The sequence below is a fragment of the Anopheles bellator genome, chromosome 2, assembly GCF_943735745.2.
Source record: "Anopheles bellator chromosome 2, idAnoBellAS_SP24_06.2, whole genome shotgun sequence".
Classification (NCBI taxonomy): Eukaryota; Metazoa; Arthropoda; class Insecta; order Diptera; family Culicidae; genus Anopheles; species Anopheles bellator.
The window spans coordinates 50,686,325-50,692,572 of record NC_071286.1 but is presented as its reverse complement, the minus strand read 5'-3'; positions in this window follow the sequence as shown (position 1 = coordinate 50,692,572).

Genomic DNA, 6,248 nt, shown 5'->3' with positions numbered 1-6,248 from the left:
TGTAGAAGGCAACCCGAAGTCTCCGGAATGGAGCAAACAATGATCGGTTTATCAGAGCCACAGCCAAACCACTCGAGACGCTGGAAAGATTTATAGGAAAGCCGTAGCTGTTCGGTGAAGTGAATTTAATAACACCAAGTCCCAGAGTCCCACGAGGGACGCATGAAAATGCATTGTAAAATTGAAATTAAACTGCCGATGGTAGGTTGTGGGGGTGTGCCATTTTGTAAGGGTCCGATGTCAGGACACTTGTAACGATCCGGCCACGATCCAAGGATCGCTTACGCCTGTCCGCACTGGGTGCCCTTAATTATTGGTTTGTGGAAAACGGTTGGTTCGAAAGTTCTGGCGACCGTGGGAGCTTTCTCGAAAGTTTGCTCACACAAAGAATCCATCCTTCGATATAGGCTCCGATGGCCGATAAGTTTGAAGGACACTGACTTAATTTGTGGAAACTGAATCGAATAACCCGAAACCAACAAGGGGCCCTTCGGATGGTACAAATTTTCATCAAAGTCATCAGCAAAAGTGAATCATTAGTGAAACGGAGATACATTTTGCGGTCATTCGTCATCGTGCTTCCGGGTCTCTTGTGGGCCTGTGATCCGCTTAAGGATGTTGCTAATTAATGTGTTCGACTTACTGCTGGCATTTGTGGGATGTGTTTTGATGTGGAGAAGGACGCCCCTTGCATTGAGACCTCTGCCCTTGCGATAGGGATCAACCAATTGACAAGCAGTCCTCATAATTGTCCTCATTACTAAAACTCCTATAGGTGTAATGCTAAATCTTCATACTAGATCCAAAACGATTCAAGCTGCTCACTTTTACTTATTTCATTCATCATTGGTCTTACAAATACTTATTGAATTGTAATACGTTTCGAGACAACGGTTCGAACATTCAGAAGACGGTAAATATCTGTTAGATAAAAATAGCTTTAGGAAAAAGGAATAATAAACTGAGAGACCTTCCTTTCTCAATCAGATAAATTTAAAGATATCACTTTGAGCATTCAAGTCACAACTATTGGACACTATTACTGCGTAAAGGTAAGCTGGATTTAAACTACAAGGCACAGTACCTATGGTACCAATTTATGGAACAATATGATCCGCAGCACCACCACCCTTTTGCACGTAAAATCAGAAGCCTTAGAAAGTAGGAACTACAGCAAAGGAGAAGAACAAACTCGGATATTAAAAAAAAAACGTCTCGTAAAACACGTGCTCCGAAGCACGCGACGAAAACACCGTAGACATGAAAGTAGACATCGGCCGGCCGGTCCTTTGTTGGAGTGAAAAATAACCATGGCCCTGGGGGAAAGGATAATAACGCTTCAAATGCCCGACTGCACGACTTCATTGCCCCTTGTGCTTTTGATTTCAAGCCCCGTTCCAGCTCATTAGAACCTCGTTGCAGCTGCGCGAAGAACCGGAAGCCGTTCCATACGGCGCATAACAATCATCTACAACAATGGCCAACAATCCTAGCGACTGCCGGCCGGCTGCCGATCTAATGCTTTCGATTAAGCTCGAACCGAACATACCCTCTGTGAGTATGTTTTGGATTAAACCTTTTTTTGGGTTTGATCCTTTTCACTTGGCAGGCGGATGTAATGAGTGCGGCCCTACGGTCTGGCCGACTCGGAAAAACACCTGAACACAGGAGGAAGCCCCAGCAGGTTGCACATGCTACCAAATGTCGCGCGTCACGATTTGTTGGCGCGGAACACGTGCTCGAATCCAATTCGAAGGATCAGGTTGGACCATATTTAGAACCGAGCAGACGTACCGGGAGAGCATAAGCTCGACCGCTGGCTGTGGTTATGCTGACAACGTTAATTTTCGTCGTACGGCGCGTGTTTAGCGCCACATTAAGGACCCGTGCTGTCCCGTGCCGTGCTTTCCTTTCTATGTACGGCCATAACTTATCCCCGCTCCGGTGGCAGCGAAGACGTTGTTTAAGGACACCTGCGTTCACCTGCGCTCCGGCTGATTATCGGATCCGGGCAGATCCTGATGAGGGTGGCGACTGTTGATCCCGGAACTCTGACCCCGCCCCTCCAAAGGTGCCCTGATGTTGCCTCCGACATAAGCATGCTCCGCTCCGGAGCCACAAGTGTGTGCCAGAAACATATGTTGCAGGCCCAGCTACCGACCAGTAAACTAAGAAGCTGAAATCGAATTAAAAGAGTGGAAGAAACTGTCGGAACGGCCGCCGGAGGCCGTAAATTTGGCTGCCAAACAAATTTTCCTTTTACACCTGGGCACCTCAGTGTTTATTAGATGTCCGAATCCCGGAACAACCGGCAATTAGTGTTGGTTCTTATTAACGCTTGTTACGGTTTTGGGTCCAATTTATGTTAGATCCAGTTTTATCGAGCCTGAATTGGGTCTCTGTTCTCGGTGACATCCACTCAAAACATTTTCTTGAAAATTCCACTTCTAAACCGCGCCGGCTTCTTCGAGTGGAATCACTTCTTCTGCGTTCTTCGGACGATGATACGTTCTGATTGAAACCCCACACACATATGCGGTCTCGATGCGATGGCCTCCAAACACACTGTCAGCCGCACTAAAACGGAAACGGAGGTCGAGGATGAACGTCGAGAACGCTGCCATCTGCGCGAGCGATACAAGCGCAGCAATCATCTGTTGCCTTTGGCCCCGGCGGTGACCCTCGCAGCTTCCGGCTGCCATGTGGTCATCAAAAGTTAATCGAATCTTTTTCACCCACCTCGCTCGCAGGACGCGGCAGGACGAAGCATGGCAGCGCAGAGAAAAAAAAGAGGCCAGGTGAACAGGTGGCTTACGTGAATATTCGGGAACTGCTCCTCAAGCCCGAAGCAGCACCGGAAGGACTGCCTGACACGACGTCGTGACGCTGTTAGTCATAATGCAGAATTTTTCGACAGACACGATGGCAGGTGCAATGAGTGTCTCTGGCCGTCGGGGTCCGGATATTTTGGTATGCATAGACCAATGTGCATACGAAGTGATGCAGCAAGCAGTGCAAATAATATGCTTGCAGAAAATAACACCTCCAGATCAGTTCCTTTTTGCTCGTCAACTTGAAACTTTGCTGCCATAAAGAGCAAAGCGAGGATATTCTTCAGGCAGATGATACTTCTGATTAATTCTTCACTTAACTTTGTGCCAGCAAAGCACTAATAGTATATTTGTGCATTTTTCCACAGTTCATCAAATATCCTCTATTAGTCCTAACCTTTGTCGATCGTTTTATAATTTCCCCTTTATTGTTCGTACCCCAAAGGAATGTCATTTAAAGCTTGCTAAGGATACGGAACGCTATGCTTCCGGATATCAGACGAACCTTAAATGGAAAAGAAACTTTGCCTCTAATTGAAGACAGTGGTAATGGTGAGTTTCCATAGACGGAGCTGGCGAAGGAAAGCTGCCCGATCGGAAGAAATTTCCCAATTGCTCATTTTCGATTCTCATCCATTAGAGAAAATCGTTGGGGCGGCCGGTGAACGATGGAAAAGGAAAGTTTAACTTTGCTCGAACTCGAACGGCTCTCCCTGCCGGACATTCGTTTAAATCTGGCATCGTTGAGATGGCAGCCGGAAATGTTGATGCTAAATTATCCAACTAATTAATGACCATTGCCGGTGTGTTTACCGCAAAACCCACTGACTCCGTTCCGGTTCGCCGCCCAATTTCGCCGAAGGAGTTTGATTAATTGCAAAAGTTCGCTCGGCTGGCTCGAGGCGCTCGATGTGGCGGATACTGTTGAAAATGAATTATCATCACCTCGGTCAGATAAATAATATTCGAAACACCGAAGCCGCCGGCGGAAGGCGGACCCGAAACCCGAAAAGAGTGATGCACTGTGCCCGAAATGACAACGATCACGTCGGTGAGCTGGATTTTTTTTTGGGATCTCGTTCCCAATATGGCGTATGATTTAATTCAACCGCTCAATTTAGGTTGGTGGCTTATTTAGTGCGCTAAGCTATAAAAGTGAATTATTTTAATGGCAACAATGTAAAGGGGATTCTTGAAACAAACCAGTTCTGTATTAAAATGAAGTTTATTTCATTTATGCTGGTTTTCTATGTTGGTCATATGTTTTTTAAAAATATTGAAAATAAAGTGATCTACGGTTCAATTTATTTGCTTTCTTAAATTGCTTGCATCAACTACAACCTTTTTCGGCTGCAAAAACACTTCTCGTTCTTGTGAAATTATTTATCAATGTTTTCGTACGTTCTATCCTAACTTTTGCTTGCGACAACGCTCCATTTGGAATGCGCTAAGATTGAACAGTTTGCTTGTGACCCAAGTTTCACTTTTTTACCAAAAATTTCCGTCAACACCTCGAGAAGATGAAAGTGGCCGCCAGTTATGGTAATCAAGAACGATCAGCCGTTTGGGGCACGCTTCTGGGAAGTTTTTGTACGCCAGCCGGAAGAGGATGAATTATTCAAATCGCATCAAAAAGAGTACTCACGTTCCGTTCATATCTGCCGAAAGTAATGTTCGCAGCTTTGGTCGATGATGTTGACCGTGATTGAACGGTTTTCTTTCCGTGTCTCGAAGGTCTGCTTTCGTGCCTGGACCACGTTCGTGCCTTACAGACGCAATATGTCGATTATGTAAATCGTTGAAATGTTTTGATGGCTTGCTGCCTCTGGCCCATCACTCCATCTTCTCTCCCAGAAAACCAAGGATTTCCGAGGGTTTAAAGAATCGACATGGTAGTATTTAGTAGCGGTGCTAGAAGACGAAAACTGATTGGTCTGACAGCTCACGCATCCGTCCAGAAAGTTCATCAAACATCTCTTCCGGTCGATCCCAAGGGTACGTCATTTTCTGTTCCACCCGATGGCTCAGTGGAGCGTGCCGAAGATAGTTTTTGTTTCGGCAACAACATTGCGCTCGACATCATCGAATTTTTTGTGGCTGAGACAAAAAAAAGAACAGCAACACGTGTTCGGTTGGACTGCAGCTGGCCCCCGATGCGTTGGAATGTTCTTCGTCATTCTGAGGTGGAGTTTCGATTACGCTTCACTCATTTGGCCAGTCGTTTGTTTTATGATGTTTTAATAATCACAGCAATTGTAGCGCTTCGCCGCCGCCGAGAAACGATGAATCATCGATCTGCGCCACCGTTTCGTGAGCTAACAAGACTCTAATAGTTAGAGAAGCTGTGCTGGTACACAACGATTTACGTATTAGTTGTAGAAAAATAAGGGCGTGTATTAAAGTAGAAATAGAAATAGTAACCGAATTTACCAATAGACATACTGTCGATTCTCAAATTTGTAATCGTTGTGCATAGATTTCTAATGCATATTGAAGAAGATATCTGTGGGATTTTATTAACTATAAGACTCACACCGTCTAGGATCTCCAACATTAAACAAAATATAGGCTTAACTTTGAAATAAGACATTTTACAAGATCAAAAACGTAGTAAAGCTTTAAGTCACCTTCATGAAGTTGAGCACACACGTGTGTTGAAGCGTTCTGTCCCGCGTTTTTTATTCGCATGTCGTATCATGTTCCCATTTCTATAGCCAGCCACAAAAAAGGAACCTGCAACGCCACCTCAACAACCGTTATAAGACCCGCCTAACGCGACGGGGAAATTGCTATCCGCGAGTTGTCAGTAAATCATAGACCTACACAGCTTTCGATTGAGCGTTTCGAGGGTTTTTTTTCTGAATCGCGACTATTTTAATGTCATACAATTGTGTTCTTTTTCATTAGAACGGCACCTTGTTATGTTGCCACCCTCTATGATTTTCGTAAAAATAAGTATAGCCTTTTGAAACATTTTCTTTCAAATAGGATGCGGAACATTTTTTATAAAATATGCAAATAAAATCATCTACACAAAATTTTTTAAGAATGAAGATTGTTCTATTGTTGTACTAACGTGCACTCAACAATAAAACGTATTGGTTAACATATTTGCCAACACAAAGCTGAAACCCACTTGTGCTAATGAATTAACGTTAGTGTTCGAAAGAGATCGGTTCCCATTTTGGCGCTTCTAATTTCCTGAAGCGCCACAACAAGGAAACCATTCCACTTCCACACATCGCCCTGTGGCCGGGCCTGACGTATCTCATCACGGAAGTAACGTTTTGGACCATGTTGTAACAAACATTTATTCGGCGGAGCATCCATCATGGAAAAATGTTACTTTTTCGACGGTCATTCGCGGGAAGATAAATATGACGGCGGCTCCCGGCAAACACACCAACGGCCAGCTGC